The sequence below is a fragment of the Melospiza georgiana genome, chromosome 1 (assembly GCF_028018845.1).
Source record: "Melospiza georgiana isolate bMelGeo1 chromosome 1, bMelGeo1.pri, whole genome shotgun sequence".
Taxonomy (NCBI): domain Eukaryota; kingdom Metazoa; phylum Chordata; class Aves; order Passeriformes; family Passerellidae; genus Melospiza; species Melospiza georgiana.
In genome coordinates, this window is record NC_080430.1 from 123,082,864 (window position 1) to 123,102,475 (window position 19,612).

Sequence of the window (19,612 nt, forward strand, 5' to 3'; positions counted from 1 at the left end):
TGTTTTGGTAAGATATTTTACAAGCAAAGGAAGGGACACAGACTATTAGGGACTAATACCCAAAATTTAAGGAGCTGCAAGGCTTACAAAAAAGCTCCTCTTATTGCTCAGTGTTAAACCCAGTTTCTGAAGACTAAATAACACAGTTTCTTACAATTTGTTTTCTCTGCTCTTGGACTGGAGCAGAAAAGAGTTGTAGATAAAGCCCCAGGAAGGCAAGGGAGGGCCAAGCAGCTGCAGTGAACAGCAGGTCACAACATCCACACTTACAGATAATATCACCCACAGAGGACTATCCTTTGCCAATTCTCATGTACAATCAATAAGAACCTTCCTGAGGAAAGGCAGGTATTTTTGAAAGAAAGGTGCTTTTGAAGGTATTTTTGAAAGAAAAAATCAAGTAGGAAACAGACTAAAAATCTGCAGTCATATTTTTCAATCTCTTCTTCAAACAACAGTCAGTTCAACCTCCCTTTTGAATTACTACACATTAAAACAACATAAAAGGACTTAAAACTCAGAAAACGGAGGCAGAAACAGCTTCATCTTGCACATTTCTTTCATCATGAAACCATATCTATTCCCTAGCTTCCAATATGATGTTGATCCAATTTAGTACAAAAAGCATGCAAGTCTCCAAATCAATGACCACATTATCATTATCACAGAATCACATTATGTGGGAGTACATATTATTTATATCTGTCACTGAGTCAATCCTTCTTTAACAACTCACTTTAAAAATGTTTCATGTAAATTTGAAAAGAAAAGAAAAGTATAAAAAACAAACCAGACAAACAAGGCAGCTAATTATGGAATCACAGACTAAACCTAAAGATTTTCTCCATCAACAAAATGGCCAAACATGGGGATTTTTGCTGCCATTTAATTATGGTGTGTTAGCAACAGGGCAAGAACCAAAGTCTTACCCTGCAATCAAGATTGGGTTTATACAACTTGAAATACATAGAATGTCCCAGAGTAAATATAATAAACAAACATTAGGATGTAGTAAATTACTTAAACCACTACAGCAAAAGTCAAGTAACTAATATGAAAAATCAGTGAACTAAAAAGTCATTTACATTCACAGTAGCTGTCACACCAGCACAGTCACCCATATTGCATGGCACAGCTGTACAGTGAGATATAAGGACTCAGATTAAAGGCATCTATAATTCAGGTTTACAAATATAAGCAAGGTGTCTGAATTGTCACTTTGTTTACTCAATTGTCATTGAGTAAAAGGAAATACAGCATGGGAGTACCATGATTTACCAGAGGGTACTGGGCTTGCATGGCCAAGCTTTGGCAGCAGGGGTGGCTCCTGTGACAACCTGCCAGAAGCTTCCTCTGTCCAGCAGAGCCAACCCCTGGCAGCCCCAAAGATGGACATGCTGCTGGTCAAGGCTGGGCCAATTAGAAATGGTGGTAATGCCTCCAACATACTTCAGAAGAATACAAAAAACCCCTTGCACAGTTGTAATTGTAGGCAGAGAAGAGCAACGTGGGAATGTGTGAGAGGAACAAGTGTGCAGACAGCAAGGTCAGTGCAGAATGAGGAGCAGGAGGTGCTCCAGGCACCAGAGCTGGGATCCCTCTGCAGCCCACGATGGCCATGGTGAAGCAGCTGTGCCCCTGCAGCCCATGGGGATCCATGGGGATGCAGGGATTTGCCTGCAGCCTGTGGAGGAGCCCCACACTGGAGCAGGGGGTGCCTGAGAGGAGGCTGTGAGCCCATGGGAGACCTGTGGAGGGAGGGGCCCTGCTCCTATACTGGAGCAGCCTGGCCTTGAAGGACTGCACTGCATGGAAGAGTCACCCATGCTGCAGCAGCTTGGGCATGGATTGTATTGCCCATGGGATGGACTCGTGGTGGAGAGGCTTATGGAGAACTGTGTCCTGTGGGCAGGGCCCCATGGTGCAGCAGGGGAAGGACTCCTCTCCCAGGAGAAAAAGCAGGTGATGAACTGACTGTAATGCCCATTCCCTGTCTCCCTGTGCTGCTGGAGGAGAGTGCAGAGCTGGGAAAGAGGGAGGGGTAGGAAGAAGGTATTTTTAAGGTATTATTTCACTTCTCATTTCTTATTATTCTGCTTTGATCTTGTTAGCAACAGATTCAATTAATATCTGTAATTTGAGCCTGTTTTGCCCATGGTGGTATTTGGTGAGTGATCTCTCCTGGTCCTTATCTCAACTCATAAACCTTTCATTATACTTTCTCTCCCCTGTCCAGCTGTGGAGGAGAGTGAGAGAGTGGCTTTGATGGCTGCCTGATATCCAGTCAGGGTGAACCCGCTACAGTCTTTTAAAGACCCAATACACAATGTCAGCTGAGATGTTCTGAGACACCACATTTGGATACCTGCCTATTCCATCAGCTGCTGCTTCAGGTAATAGACATTCTCTCTGAAGACTCATGCAACACCTGACACTGCATGAGGCAGGCAGTTCAGAGAAACCCTGACATGAAGAGGCAATGAAATGGCAATAATGTGTGTGTTTAAAGAAGTGTATTACACCAGTCAGTACAGCCAGCAGACCCAGGGAGCTATTCAAGGTGATCAACAAGTAGGCTTCTAATTCAGGATTAGCTAACCACACAGCTGAGTGGCAGCTGAGAAGCAGACAGGGTAACTTAGTGTCTCAATCTGCACAAGATGCCAAAATACAGGCAACTGAATCCTGCCCAAAGTCTACTGCCAAACTTGTCTTCAACAAGTAAGTGATCATGGATGTTACTAAAACTAACAGACACAATTACACAAGTAAATAAGCCCCTTTGCAGAGACAAGTCTTTCTGTAAAGAATGATGGAAAATGCAGGGATTAGGCCACTGACTGCAACTGTGCACATTTGCATGAGCAGGAGTATAAAAACTTGTAACAAGAAACTTAACAGAAAGTGGAGCATACCGACAGGCAGGAATGCAACTCTTCCCTTGCTTCCCTGGCAACAGCAAGGCTGACATGAAAAAGCTGGGAAAGGAGCAACTCAGGCCACAGTGCATCTTACTGTGTGCAGCAAAACTAATGACCCCAGACTGTATATGTGGCTCATTTTCTTTTCTAACAGAGAAATCAGTCAGGTCCTGTGTATACTAGTCTTGCCACTCAAAGACTCGAGGAGAGACTTCATAGACAGACATCCTAACAGAGACCCTAAGTAGAGAAACTATTAATATTAATCTGAAAATTGATGGGAAAAAGGATTGCTAATTTGTATTAAAATGGTAAGGGACATCAATCAGATTACCAACTTGAAGATTTCAATGCTAGAAGAAAACTAAAAGATAAAGAAAGCCAATCTGTTGCACCAGAAACTGTTTGGCATCTCAAAACATTTCAACCTGTTTATGACCCAAAGCCCAAGGGGGAAAATAAGTCTGGTTTATATAAATGTTTGCTGCGTTAGGATAATCTCATCAGAAAGTCTCTCTCAATTTATTGTTCCTGTCCAGAAAACAGAGAAGATGCTACAAAAGCCATGGAAATTTCCAACAGCCAGTACAAGCTAACCCAGTTCTCACAGTGCCACAAATTTTCAGCTCAGAAAAGACTCTGAACCATCCAGACAGAATATTGGTTCAGACACAGCCATCAGTTTGACCCAGCCAAGATACCCTGAATTACTACAGAGAAGAAAATGTGAAACTCCTTCATGAAACAGCAAGGTGATCATCAGAGCACTCTTTGTGGGAGGCCTTCCTCATCCAAAACTCATCATGGTTTGAGGCAGACCCCAAAACCTAGTTTACAGGTGGCTATAATGCCTTAGAGATCAGAGGCAGGACACACACCTTACCCAACACTAGAGGTAATATCCTCTTTGTATTTGCTGACTGCACCTGAGAGCAAACACTAACCCACAAGAGCTGGCTGTCCAGTACTGTAACTCTTCAGCTCTCTCCTCTACCATGACTCTAAACCACTTATGGCATCTTGAAAACTGTAAACCTGTATTTCCCCCAGACACTCTGTGATACACAATCATATCTGTAACAGTTTTTAAAAGATGAAGTGGTCATCATACCATCTTACTCCAGATACAGGTAACTCACATTCACCTTATGCTAAACAAAAATGAGTTAGTCAGCTTTCCTGAAGAAAAATAGCTGAATAGAAGGGAAGCCTAAGCTGCTAGTTTAACAATCAATCATCAGCTTAAAAGTGGAGAAGAGGATTAAGTAAATGAAAAAACGTGACTCAAACTTGACACTCTGAGGCTACAGACTTGTTTGCATCAAAGCTGTAATTGGTTCCTTATTTGTGATGTTGGAGTCTAATCTGAGGTGCTTCCAAGAATCTAGCTTCTGATTTAATTAGTATTTTGAAATTTCTCTCCTATATATTTCTAAAAGCTGCACTTTTTTTCTCAATTTGTGCTAACAAGTAGTAGTTACATTCCTAAAATCTCCAGTAAGCTTTGACTGATTTTAAATTACAACATACTCTCACTTTAAGTAAAACATCCCTCCAACTGCTACTTTGTTCTGAAGCAGGAAAAAATTACTTCTTGACTTCAATCAAGTAGAAATTGCATTTTATTAATAGAATTCAGAAAATCATCTCAGTTTTCCTTCACTACCTGTGACAAACTACATCTCATATAATTTGAAGTAGCAAATTTGGTGAAGTAGCAGAACTATGCCTTTTTCTTTGAAATGAAGTTACAGCTTCTGCCACCAACCCTCCTCACACAGTAGTCAGCTGTCTATAATTAACAGCTACAAGTTCCTCAGAGAAGGTGGTTTCAGTGGACTAAGCAACAGGTGTTGCACTGTATTGTTAGAAGCAGATAAAATTCTGCTTTGTGTGCCTTTTTTGTTCTCCATCAGTGTATTTAAACAAAACCAGTGTATTTGACAGCTAAAGTGATGAATGCCCACACTGAAGTCTCAGACATTTTCCAAGAAGTTGCAGCTCCCAGAAACAGCTGGGGTCAAATTGCCACCTTCTGTTCCTGAAACATTCTTGGAGTTCTCCCTTCCCTCAACTTTTCCATAGAGAGTTTCTAATTGCTTGGCTATAAGATAATGTGGACATAGAGTTCATACAGAGACTGGCTCCCTGCTCACTGGGGACAGGAGTGGGACTCTGCTCCCAGGCACAGAGTACCTGTGAGATCAGGGGTCCTGCACCGGTTTGACAGAGCTCCCTTCCTGTTTCAAGTGCAGCTCTCCTCAGTCAATGAATTAAGGTAAAATAATTCCTGAGTATTGGATTGGGCCTACCAAATCTCTGACTGAAGATAAGCACAAAATCTAAGTTTTCAACTGGAGAAAATAAGGTTTAAAGATGCTGTGTCTGGGGGCAAGGTCACGATCAGTGCTAAACATTAGCTGAACATGAAAAACCTGCCACAAATTCAGCTGCAGCACAGAGGCTACACACAACTGGCAGGATAGAAAAATGTTATTTCTGGAGTTGAATCAGCAAGGATGATACTAAAGTAACAACAAACAACAGAAAGGAAGAATGCTGGTAAAAAGATATTTTTTCAAATTGAGCACACTGTGAGGGCACAGAACCAGCATAACAAAACCAGGCTTTTCCCTCCAACTTATGAACTAGTGTTTAGGAACACTAAGTAGAACACACCATAAAATAGCAAATAAGAAGCCTTCATCTAAAGAGCTGATGATTCAGAATAACTCATTTTCCCAGACCAAAGGAAGTTATAAATGTTACTACTGCAGGGAAAAAATGTAAACAAACTGAATTAAAATTTGGAATTGTCTCAAGTATTTTTACCCAGATAAAGTCAGAAATAAAACAAAGGATAACACTGGCTTAAAGTGCAAGTTGATGCACTGGTAATAAGAAATGATTCAAAATAATAAGAAAATTTGCTGGAATTGAGCAAAAGCAAAAAAAGAAGATTGCATTTATTAGAATGGGAATGCTGTAGCATCATAGACTCACAACCACCTAGAGGATGGAAGGGTGGATCATTCTCTGAGCTGCCCTTCAAAGGAATGTCTTTCTTACCACTTACTGCACTTTCAGGACTCCAGGGCCATTAGACTCAGCAGGGTAAAGTTAGCTTTTGTGGCTCTGGAACCACCCTAAACTAGCTTGAACAGACTTGAAAAGAACCAACTTGCTTTTGAACTTGCAGAGAGCTAACACTTCTGTTCACTACTAAGACTCCTACTCTTTCCCCTTCAAATCAAAATCAAATTAAAAAAGAGTACTTCAAAAGGGAAACAAGTCCCCATTTTCTAGGATGTCCAAAAGAACTTGTGCTATTTAGGCTACAAATATATGCCTAATACAGTCTAACCCCTGCAAAAAGTGATGTTCCTAGTTAATGAAGGGTTGTGCTCCTAGCCCAAGGGTAAACCAAAGATCTGTCTAGGTTGCAATGACACACAGCAGAAGCTTAGGTAAAGGTGCTGACCCCAGAGGTGAGAAGCAGATCTGCAATCCAGCACAACAGCAAAGACATCACATTCAAAAGAGGGCAGGCCCTGGAAATAGAACTGCCTCAGCTAACCCTGTTCACCTGCAGGGCTCTGTCCTGTCCCATCCTGGGGATATTTCAGGTATCTTTGTCTAACAGTACCCATGTCTCCCATGCTCCTGTCAGCTATGAGATACCTGAGCAGAGGTAAACAGTACCAGTATTTGCAATGACAGCAAATAAAACCAGTTCCTTCTGGTGTTAATGTCAAAATTCCTAGTGAGTACAGGGCTGGCTTAAAAACCTTGAAAAGATTCCAGTTACTACTGTGTCCAAGAAAAGAAACAATTTCAAATCCAGGATGGGCAAGTTGATGTTTACATTTCTTTTAAAATACTTTAAATACATTTAATAACTTAAGTTTCACCAGCTACAGTAGCTGCTTGCCCTGGTGCCTACTGTAACCTGTGAATGTAACAAAGTATCGAGAGGCTCAGACAGCAATGAAATTTGAGGCGAACCAGAGAAGGATAAAAGTTTTCCTGGCACCTTAATGGTACCCTGTGAAGAGAAAAGGCCTCCAAAGCCACCTCCTCTGGTGAACTGCCACTGACAGAAATTTGTGGAATGGTCAGTTTCAGAAGGACCTTGTAATGTAACAGCTAAAGAATTTAATTAAATATTAAATTCTTCTGATGGGACTTGGCAAATACTTAGGGTTGCCTGGAGGTCCAGATCCAGAACATCCTCGTGAACAACAACTTCACCAAGCCCGTGGAAAATTGATCCAGTCCTGGCATCTTCAGCCAGTTCTCACTTGCTTAAGGCTCTAAGTAATAAAACCTGGCCTGTTGAAAAGGGGTGAAGAAAAGATGATGTGGGCCACTCTCCCTTCTGATGAGGTCAAACCCCATACCTAACACAGTGGATTCAGCTAAGAGAGAATATTGAGAAATGGCTCTGAACAAACAGAGCTTTAACTGACTCCTGATCCAGGAGAAGTTTCTCATTCCTTTTCACAAAGATGAGACAGCTCTAGCTGCCATGCACAAGCTGGACACACATTTAATACAAGTGTCTTGCACTGAATTCTCAGAGGGACAGAAGGGTTTTCAAGAAAATCCCTCTGGAATCATTCATTACAATTCCCAGGCCCTAACCAGGTACAAAAGGAATGTCTCTTGGGTATATACTCTTGAGCAAAATGCCCTCTTGAATGGACATTGCCTTCACAGATGAAACACTACTCAGAGCAGGCAGATTTAAACACTATTATACACAAGCCTGAAACAAAAAGCAGAGAAAATATTTTCCACAGCCTGGAAAGAAAAAAGCAACATCGTATCCAGGACTGAAGAAGGACCAGCAGAAGGGGAAAAAAGTAAAACAAACATACAAACTAACAGTTAATATGAAATTTTAGATTGCTTCTTGATCTTACCTTGTCTAACAAAGCCAAAGCCACTACAGAGTGTTAATTCATTATTATCTTGTTTGAATCAGAACAACTGGGTATGGTTCTAAGTGATCAAACATTGCCCTCTACCAGGCCTACATTTCCACCTTGGGAACAACATTATCCTGATTTCATCCTTTAAAATGTATCAGTTGCATGGATGTGTTGTCTGGGTGACATGGAAAAAGTTCTCTACCACTTGCAGACAGTTACTTATCCAGAATCAATTCCAGTTACTGATATCAATCTGCACATTTAGTATGCTGATGTTTCCTTATATTCATTTAACACTGGTTTTTTAAACTGGGGTCATTGTAGGAGAAACTGGAAAGCACAAATACCTAACAAGTGCAAAAAATAAGCAGTAGCAATAAAAATTAGCTTACTCATCTCTTTTCTTGATCCAACATGTGACTATTTTCATTGCAAGAAACTTTTCAAGAAAATCTGGTCTCCTATACTCAAAACCATTTCCTTTAGCCTGGAGGCAAAGCAGCCTCCTCAAAGCTGGCAAGCAGTGAAACTGGAAGTGGAACCTTTGTGATCCCTTGGAAGTTTTCAGAAGATGAGACTGTAAACATACCCTTCAAGTGAGCATGTGCTACTATGGTAAAAATCTTAGTAAGCTAACTTCTCCCAGAATCTAAGGATAGGAGATTAACCCATACTTGATATAATAATTGGCTGCTGGTTATAACCAGGTTTGGGACACCAAGAGGGATCTCAGCTCAAAGCTTGTGTTCTAATCAGTCTAAAAAGTGTCCCCTCCCATCATTTTAATGGTGACTAAATCAGAAGATTATGGGGATACAGAAGCATAGTGGAGTCACAATATTAGTAATTAAAAATGAAAAAAGTGCTATTTACTAGGAAAAATTTAAATTTCATAACTTGATTTTATTTGGTTAAATAGAAACAAACTTGTAACATTCTAGTGATGTACTGTATAGACGTATAGTTGACTAAAGCAAATGCAAAGATGGAGTATGACACAGTATGACATATTTCATTAATGGGAAACACTCCAAAGACTACCAGTTTAACAAAAAAGACCCACAAAACAAAACCAAAACCACAAAACACTTGCTCTTGAGATGAAGTATGAACAATCTTTAACAGTTACAGACATAGATGTAACTTTAGTGTTACACTACCACAGATGGCTTTTCAAAATTCATTTTCACATTAGGAGTTGTGACAAGCAATTTTTTCATTCTAAATATTTTTCCAGAACAATGCCTGAGAAGACATCTCTCAAATTCTTGCTGAACTCTTGATCCTTTAATGGAAACACGCTTTGGATAATGGCAATTGTGACTCAGTGCTGACAATGAGCAGACCCTTTAAATGCAGAGCCCTTGACTTTATATATATATATATATAAATTATATATGTGTTAACTACACTACACACAGGTTACATTTCCTCTCTTCACAGAGTTTGTCATGCACTCCCACCAATTCCATTCCTCCTCATTTACTATCCTTTCCCTCCTGAACAGAACTGCCAGCCCAGTTCCCTGACCTGCCTCCACAGGACCCCTGCCTTGTGCTCTTTATGACCCTCAACCAAATGGAACCCCCTGTCTTTCTTTCTTTTCTTCTTTTCAGAGGAGAGAGATTCAAGAACTATTGTGATAAATACAGGCTATGTGTGACCCAAAGATCAGAAATACAAAACAGTAAGTTCTGGCAAAAGACAGACCTCTTTTATTATAGATTTTGTTGCTGGTGATAGGAAATAAATGTAAGCAGTGGAAGGAAAAGTGAAGCTCTGGTGGCTCATTAACATTAGTTATGTTGTTTCAGTTATCCTGAAAAAATGCAGTGTTAGGTCTTCCCCAGCACATCAGTGATACATGCATGAGGAAACAAATACTTTGCACCCCAATCAGAAAAAATCTCTGCCCATATCTATCAAATATATGCCAAAAAAGGGCACTCAAACCCACACACTTCCTTTATAAGACCACCTCTCCAATGGAGTAACACCATAAGAAGATGTGGGGTGTGGGGTGAAGGACTGGACATAATTGATGGGAGTTTTTCAGTGTTTTCAAAGACTAACAAATCAATAGCCACAGATTTTGGGCAGGCCAAAACAAACTGTCTAGATAGAGCATGACAGGTGCACCTTTCCTAATGGCTAGGGACCCAGTCTTGGAATAGGAGGATCTGCTTCACTATGGCTTGTTGCCTAACCTTCCCAAGGTCATTTGTCATGACACTTTACAAACAAAACACATAGTATTCGATTCACTTCCCACATTCACACCAGTGTAAACCAGAGTTAGAATGATGTTTATAAAGTCATGGAGGAAAATCAAACCTTTGCCCCCAGAGAAGAGGCTGATGGTGTTAAATGCTTATTTAAACTTGGTCCAGCCATTAAAACACCTCTGACCAGGTTTTTCTGCAAGTAAAATTACAAAGTTTCTTTACAATTTACTATCTTAAAACAGAATTTATGATTAGTCAAATTTATTATTATTTTGATGTAATTCTTGGGGAACAAGGTAGGTTGAGCTGGCAAAAAGATACATAAAGACTTTGGCCTCCAAGCTGAGCAGCCTGAGCAGAACCCAAACTGAGTAACATGGCTGAAAAGTTGTCTGCAAAGAAAAGGAAATCTGAACTGTTCTTTCCCCTCAAAAACTACAAACAAGCAGGCAGCCTCAATCCTGTTCCTAGCTGGCAGCAATAGGAATCTTCGCAAAGACTGGCAGGAGTAGAAATCTCTCTGAGTTTTTTTAGGTCAAAGCTAAGGTTCAGCAGCTGGAAATCAGTACTGGAAATCTTATACTGCTGCTGACTTTCTAGAAAAAAAAAAAAAGAGATTTCATTCAGAAATCTGACAGTCTGGCACTGCTTATATAAGCAGCAGTGTCACAGCAAAGCCTATACAAAACCTCCTTATAGTTAGAAAATGGCTTAAATGCATTAGTATTACTTCATTGGTGTAGACTGCTAACCTGGAATTACCACATAACCCAGGAAGACCTTACTCCTGTGCAGCTCAATGCCACTGGTCAGCACAAGTGAGATACACCACTGTATGTTCCCGGACAGAAGCACAGCTCAACCACTCCAAGCTATGGCAGAGCAAACAGCCTTCCTTGTGCCTTGCTACACTGCAGCTACTCATACACATCCTTCAGTACTGTTCAAGCTAGTATTGCATGCAAGGAGGGGGGCTACAACAGCAGCACTTGATCTACTCTTTTGTACAGCATAAACTTTTTTTTAGTACCATGGTAGTTGCACAGGGAGCATTCCAAACATGGCTTGAGAAGCTTACGTCTCGGTATTCACAGAAACAGCTTGCTGGCCGTAAGGCAACACCAGCCAGATACACTGCAGGGAGATTTTTTGCTTGGGTATCACTGACTTGTCAGGTGGGACCCTGAGCACTACAAGGCAAACAGCTTTGCTGCAGGATTCACCCTCACAGATGAGCCCAGGCAGCCCGCACTTCTCCAGGAGGGCAAGGCTGTCACTTCCAGGCCTGGCTGTAATCAAGACGAACTTTTTCCCACCAGACACCTGAACACTGGGAACGTGCCGCCCAGCCCATGAGGAGCCTGGACTAGGCAACTCCACCGCAATGTGTCTCTGGGTCCCACCTCAACGACGGCCCCCAAACCCTCGTGCTGGGCGAGGGCCGGTAAACGGCTCTGCCCATCGCTGGAAGAGGTAGATGCCGACATCCATTTTGGGAGTGGGAGAGCCCAGCACCGATGGCAAAGTTTGGGGTTCTGTCCGAAGTTTGGGGGCAGCGCAGGACATGCACAGAGAGGGCTGACTAGCACACACGTACAGACACACGGCGGCTCAGCTGCGAGGTCCGCGCCGCTGACCGGCCGAGCAGCGCCGGGCGCCCCTCGCCCCGCCGGCGGCGGAGCGGCCACCGTGCGCCCCCGAGGCCGCGCACCGCGACAGGCCCGGCCGGGACACAGGACGCGGAGCAAGCTCGGTCGCACAGAACTCCTTCCCGAGGACTGGGGCAGGGCAGGCCCGGCGTGGTCCCCGCCGAGCTCGGCCCCGCCGCACGGCCCGGCCGCGGCCCGGCCTTGGCGCAGCGACCGCCACCGGCAGCCGGATCCGTGTGCGGGAGCTGCGCAGGGGATCCAGAGGGGTCTTCCCCGGCTCCGGGGGTGGCAGCGCTGCCCACCTGTGCCCCTGCCCGCCTCCTGTGCCCCTCGTCGGGCGAGCGGCTGGCGGCGGACAGGTCCCCGGTTGTGGATGGCGGGGTCGGCGCCGCCGCCCCCCGCCGGAGCGGAGCGGGCCGGCGGCGCCGTGGCGCAGGAGCGCCCGCACGGCCCGGGGGAGGCGGGGGGCGCCGGGGGCTGGCGGAGCCCTCGCCCGGGAGCCGCCGCGGCGGCGGGAGGAACGGGAAGCCAGGACGGAGACTAGGACATCGCGGCTGAAGCCGCCCCCTTCCCTCCCTCCCGGTTACCTGCTTCCCGGGGACACTTTGGAGACGCCTCCAACATCGGCAAACACTAAAGAGAACTGACCCCGCCGCCGCGGCGGCCGCCGCCGGCCCCAACCACTGCGCCCCCCCCCCGCCCTCCCGCCGGCGCCGCCGCCCCGCCCCGCCGCCCCCGCGCCGGGCGTCGCCCCCCGCAGCTCCCCTCGGGCCCCCCTCGCCGCCGCCCCCGCCGCGCCCGCCGCCCCCGGGGCGCTCCCCGAGCGCTCCCGGCGCCGCGCTCCCCCCGCGCCCGCCGCGCGAATGGCCCCGTCCGCGGCCCGGCCCCGGCCCGGCGGCGCCCCCAGCGGCGGCGCGGGGCCCTGCGCCCTGCGCCCGCCCCCAGCCCCGGCGGACCCCGGCGGGCCCCGGCACCCCGCGCTCACCTGCCCGCGCCGGGCCGGGCCGGGACCGGGGCCGGGACCGGGCTTCCACACGGCGAGGCCTCGGCACCGCGGAGGAGGAAGCCCCAAGCCGGGGAGCGCGGAGAGCAGCAGCGCGGGGGATGTGCCGGTCCGTGAGTGGGGCTGAGATCGGCCTGGCGACTGTGCTGTGCCTACTCTCAGCTGCTCCCGGGAGCCGCGGTCCGCACCGCTCCTTGCGCGCCTGGAGAGAGCGGGCTGCGGGACTTCAGGCAAGGAAAAAGGCCGGCAGAAATACGGGAAGAAGGGGGCAGCCACCGCAGCACACCAGAGAAGAGGCTTGATTTTATTTCCCCCATCTGCTGTTATCTCACTCTAGCTTGGACCACTAACTCTCCAACGTATTTCCCCTCTCACCTTTTTCCTCCGAGAGAGCTGTTTTCAGAAAACTCATAAAGAAGATTTCTGTTAATATTTTCTTCTGTCTAGAATTAGCCAGATCACTGAAGCAGTTGCTGGGAGCTGCCTGGAGGGAGACGAAGGCCAGGGAGTGCAACTGTGGAGGTTCAGCCATGGAGGTTCCACGGGGCATCACTGAAACCTCCTCCTGCCCCAGGTGGGCACAAACCCTCCCCTCCTTACACAGGGCTCAGCCACATAAAACCTTGGATAAATTGCTGTTTCTGTGCCTTTCCAACCAAAACCAACTGTCTTTGGTTTTGCCACCATAAAAGTATATATCTTGTTGCCATGTTTCAGGTTCGCACATCCCTTACAGAAGGCAGAACTAGACAGAAAAATGTAAAAAAAAAAAAAAAAAAAAAAAAGGCAGAAATAATAAAAAAAAAAGCTTATGCAAATTGAGAGTAAAGTCTAAAGTACTTCCTCCTCTAAATTAGAAATTAATAGACGAATAAAAGGAGAGAAATCAAAGAAATCAATTTCTGACCATCTATGGCATTAAAAAGATAACATTCAAATCTTTATCACAAAGTAATCAGAAGTTTATTGTTCATTAGTAAAAGATTTCTGAATTTAATCCACAATCTAACTTATTTTGTAAAAATCTGTTTTCCTGATTGGCTCAAGTAAAATAAACCACAAATTTTTAAATCTATGCAAAAGCCAGGTAGAAGCACCAGAACTTGAAGCAATCATGTTCCTACCTGATTTGCAAGAGTGCAGTAAAAAAATTAATTAGGCTCAGAAACTAAACTAGATTTTTGAGGAGGCAAAGATCTATACCTTGTTGCTACACAACTAATTTTTAATGAATCTTTTCATATGAGAGTTATAACATTAGTCATAGCAAATGTAATTTTAAAAAACAACAGATAAGTCAGGATTACAATGAGTCTAAGAGTTCATACTGCCTGCAGTATCTGCTATTATATGATAATTATTTTTTTTAATTATTACTTGATACCAAGAGGTGGATCAGTTCTGAGCAAAAAAAAAAGATGTAGCCTGACACAATTCCCAAGCATAGTGGAGGAACACTCTAAAAGCACACAGCCCAGGTGAATTTTGGTAGTAAGCTTGCATACTGCAGATAATTAACACACCAAATACACATCATGACACCTAGTGGCAGAGCTGAATTGTGAGTATCTAAGTGATAGCAAGATTTTATTCATACTAACACAACACTAATATGACATTTACAACTTGTTGAAACTCATGTTGGGAACTCAGCATTTGCTACGAGAGTTTTATACATACCCTGTATTCAGCAGTGGTAGCTCGTTAATTCTCCCCTTCTCCTTCCTCCATCGTTTTGTTTTCTGACTCCTTACCCCTTAATTTAAGAACTGAGGACAGAAATACACTGTATAATTCAATTTCTTTTGTAGTCTTCTGATTTAATGTAGCAATGGATAATAATGCAAGTACTTTTCATTAGGCTACTACGAATTTTTGCATGAGCAAAGTTCATCCAGATGCTGAATTGTGATGGTGCTGTCCATAGAAGTTTGTGGGGTTTTTTTCATTTGCTTGTTCTCGGTTTTTTCCTTCATAATTTTATGTCATGTCATTTTAACTTTACTTACTATGAGTAGTTTGAAGAACAACCCTACAGCATAGCACATACGTAGCATCGGCGCACTCAGAGAAAAACGCATCTAATGAACGCCAGCATCATATTATGAGAGGGCTTTTGTGAATTTTCTGCAGTAGACAGGTGTAATTCCAGCAAGCCTCTAAAATCTCCAATCTCTGCTATTATTTCAATAGTAACATTTTTATAGAATTGCTATTACTAAACACTAAAACTTTCGTTTAAAAACATATCTTGAGATACATGTATCAACTCAGAAGTATCTTGATATACATCTTGTGGTGCAAATGGAATGTAGCTGGAAGAAAACTGAATACAGAAGAGTAGATTTTATCCCAATACTTACCATGTATATATACATATTTTATAAAACAAAGGTTAATATCTTTTATAATAATTTTAAGCTATTGGCTGTATTTTGCTTTTATGATGTTTCCTATAAAGTGGAGCTTTACTTATATGAACAACTAAATTGCATTACTAGTCACTTCTTTAACATTTACTGCACCCTTATGTTTGAAGGTCTTTTTCCTGCTACTGCTGAGGTACAGGATAAAGACTACTCAGTATCTCCAGTAAAAGCAGCTTAATACAACCTAAAAACTTCTTAGGTTTTGAAAACAAGATGCATAATTTGTATGTACTTTTTCACACTGCTCCATTAGTAAATAAGAAGAGTGTCATAACTTGCACAACAGTCTAGTTTCAGGATGCAAGCTTTTAATAGAAGTAATTAATTCAGTATGCAGTTTGAAAATAACAAAAAGCCACATTAATACCTAAATGCCTGCATAAATACCTAAGTGGAGGAAAGGATATTCTATTTGGTCTGTATACATGAGTACAGGACACTTGAAGCTACTTGGCCTTGTCATTGTGAACCTCAGATTCAGAAAAAATAAATCAGCACTTTCACACTGACTTGCAAAAAATCAGAATATTCTAATTTTTACTAATATATTTTATTATTAGAATTGTAGTTTCAACAGATACCATCAAGAAATTAGTTTCCACCCCTCAATACACTTTGGTGTAACAAACCAAAAATAAATCCCAAAAAACCCCCACCCAACTGTGTATTTAAGAAGTAGGAGATTTACAGAACTGATTGGAAAGGAGTTCTGAAGGTCTGCTCCACTACCCTCCCTGCCTCCTCGAAGTACGACCAACTTTAAAGCTGGATCTGACCTTCGAGTTAGCAGGTTTCTTGGTTTCCTTTAGAAAACTTCCAAGACTGGATGTTTTACAGCCTCTTCCAGAATTCTGTTTCAGAGTATTAGAAAGTTTCTTTGTAGCTGTACTATTTATTTATTTAAGAACTTGCATGATATTTGATACTAAAGTTAAAACCATAATGAAGCTAATAGAGTGCTCATAAAATACCAATAAGAAGTGAATAATGCATTATTTACATTAGTCAGTCATTCAACTGAATAAAAGCCTCTAATAGCTTAGTACCAGAAGAATGAGTCACTTAATTTTTAATAGTATTTTTTCAATCATTAAAACCAAAATGCAGGACTTTGGTATTACATTTGATTAAAACCCAATATTTTTAATGAACCAACGTGTAGTCAGACCACTGCTCTCCCCAATTACAGGTGCAGAACTGTGACTATAAAAGTAGATCTTTAACTACAATGCATGACAAATTACTAAACCAATTTATCACGGTAGTACATGGAATGAGAGGCATGAACAAACCAAGACAAAACAAACTACAAGTAAATACTGTGAAGAGTTTTCTCGGGTAATGGAAACCATTTACTCTTCATGCTCCAACGAGGACTCACAGGCAATGAATTTTAACAACTCACATTAACACACTGTCTTTGATGATTCATGTCTAAAATGTGAGTTCCCTAAAACAGATGAATCACACAATCACTTCAAGAATCTAAATTAAGTGAACTAGAACTTGCACGTATCAGCATATATTGAATTCCATCACTGTTGGTACAAGGACACTGAGAAACCTCTAGGTCCTCATCCCTTTAACAAGTATCATTTTTTTAGAACACAAAGTGAATCCAACCAAAAAGATCTGCTGATTTTGCAATTACCAGCCTTCATCTAGGTATCCTATCATTGGGGTGTCAATGCTTTTTCATTATTAATTGACCCACTGCCCCAAATTTAGATTGCTTTGCAGGTAGCATTGTATTTCCCAGCAATCACTTGCTGCCATTGCTTTCATATGTCCATGCTAGGAATAGTAAAGCCATATGTAAATAAATGCTTTACCCTTCTGATAACACTAGTGAAACTTTAACATTATACTGGTAAATTACTTTAAGTAAGTATTAGAAGTTTTACTGTACATTCAGAAAACTTCATTAATTATCATAGTTCCTGTGTCCAAAACTGCATAAAAGCCCCAAGTCCCTAGTTTTAATTTGTACATTTAATTTGTGACAGATATTTCCACAATTTCCCATTTTTTTTGACACAAAGTACTGTAAAAGCTTTCTTTTGTAAGGTACAGACATCTCACTGTACAACTACAGAAAATATGATATTGCATATTTATGCCTATTTAATTAATATGTGTAGTTACTGCATACACTTTATGTATATGCACAGATGCTTCATACAAGTACATCACCCATTATGAACACTGGAAGCTTCTCAAATATCCTATGTGATTTCCAGATTTAAAACCTCAAACAAACAAACAAAACAAAACAAAACAAAAAACCCCCACACCAACAAGATTTAGATTACTTCTTTAAAGCACAGAGCATATAATGGCAGAAGAAAACCAGGAAAATTCAGGTCAGCCAGGGATTCACATCTTGTGAGTACAGCAATGAAGACAAAGGTAACTACAGTTTGCTAAATCAGCAAGAACAATAACAGAAGTAGCAACCTGAAGATCAATTACAAAGCACACAGATATTTAGAAATGGCCCATTTCTGCATTAGTAGGCATTGCTACCTGATGAGACTACACTGGCTTTGCTCAGGAGAGAAATGTGAGAAAGCCAAAGTGTAATTGCAGGTCAAGGAAGAAATAGATTCTATACGATGAAATTCCTGTTTACAAGCCTGGGGTTTTTGGGGGGTTTTGCTTTGCTGATAACATTGTGACTACATAAAAGGCCTTCTGACAAGTCCAAACACAATGCTATTTCCTGATAATGTTGTATGAGAGGATCACACACATCTTGAAATGCTTTGGATTCTCATTAATGCCTCTCAGTGCAGGCAAAGATTACAGCAACACTTCAGACATAACCAAAGTGACACCAGTAATGTGACCAGTTTGTACATCGTGTCCATACTAGTCACATTTATCTGTAGTCATGCTCATGAGAAAATGTACCTAATACCTATTGCCACCCTTAAAAGCAGCAGATTAGATCCCAGAGAGAGCAGGGATTAGACCTTTTACATCTTGAAGCTAAGGCCAGTGTTGGATGTGAAAATTAAGTATTTTGTTTTTCTTTTATCAAATGTGTATATAAATCAGTAATACACTGGGTTCCATAGTGAACTTAAAGCGCAGAAAAGAATCAGATAAAATCAGATAAAACTGTTCTAAAATTTTCAGATCAGTCTGTAAAGATGCAGTGCCCTGTAAATTGTTTATGCTTTGTCTTAATATGGCTTTGAAGAATCCAAACATTGTCAGACATGGGAATGTTTCCCTAACTTCTATGAAGGCATGTGGGCACTGTTAGTGTTTAAACTTTCAGAGAAATTCAGAGATCTACAGATCTGCCACAGACCTTGCCTTTTTAAGCATTTTTATTTATTGTTCCAGGTATCCTATTCTCTCATTAAATGAACACTGAACTTCTCAAATTATGTGGGGGTTTACTCTTGCTTAGATTGTCAAATCCAGCAACATTCAACTATCACAAAACTAGGGCTTTTGGTAAATTATTGAATGGCTGGGAAAGGTCTGGCTCAGTGATGTTATACAGCAACATTTTAGCAAAAATATCCAATTAGTGCATTTGTGTTGATTATTGAAATATCCTGGAGCTCCTCTAACTCCAAAACCCCCATTATCCTGGCATAGTTAGGACATAATGGTAACTGACGATTTGGTGACAGTGCAGGATAAGGTGGGAGAGTTTTATTTTATCATAAATGGGAGAATGTTGCACTGATTGTTCATTATAAAACATTACCAAGTTAGAACTGCTGCAAATCTTACTGTCTACTGTGTTGCACCTTCATATAGCAATAAAATTTAGTCCAGATATTTTTGTCAGTTTATGTACCTGACAAATTTGTGCTTCATTACCGCCAGTAATTTATAATTGTCATCAGACTCAAAAAATTTCACTAAGAGGTGCAGTCCTAATTTTGGCAGGACTGTAAAACAATGTGAAGCCAAACAACTTTAACCAACTTCATCTAATACTGATATGATTTGTCATACTCAAAGACATTATTTTACTATTTCTTCATTGCTGTCCTTTGAGAAAGTCAACAGTGCTTGTTGTTGCTATAACATGCATAATATACAGCAAACTTTTGCACGGTAAACCTCTTGGAAATGGGTGAAACGGAGGACTTCAGTTACATTTGATGTTGGTGAAAAATGCAACAATTCTGTATTTTCAGCTAATATAATACCTGCTGCTTACTCAATTACACTCCACCTGTTTTGAGGCTGTCTTTTGTTATGGTCCCTAGAAGTAGCAGGAGTCTTGTTGCTCTAAGAGCTGTCACTTAAAAAATTGAGCAAACTGAGAACGAAGCTTGTGTGTACTGGCAAGAGACAGTACTAACAGCAGATTGGAAGCATTGGTAATCCTCTAAAAATAAACATCATTTGAGTGACAATGCTGCCAGTTGCCCTTGCTTTTACTGTTTCCATTCATGAGATTCTATACTTAGAAGCATACG

The 19,612-nt window shown here is 42.0% G+C and overlaps 1 protein-coding gene across 2 annotated transcripts in view; it reads right to left on the reverse strand.

Moving 5' to 3' along the window:
• STAU2 (staufen double-stranded RNA binding protein 2) overlaps positions 1 to 12,404 on the reverse strand; it is a 168,754-nt gene extending 156,350 nt beyond the window's left edge. For both annotated transcript variants that reach the window (XM_058044438.1, XM_058044359.1), the window contains exon 1: positions 12,317 to 12,404. The gene's annotated coding sequence lies outside the window, so the exon portion shown is untranslated. The remainder of the gene's footprint in view (positions 1 to 12,316) is intronic.
• Positions 12,405 to 19,612: the final 7,208 nt, after the last annotated feature.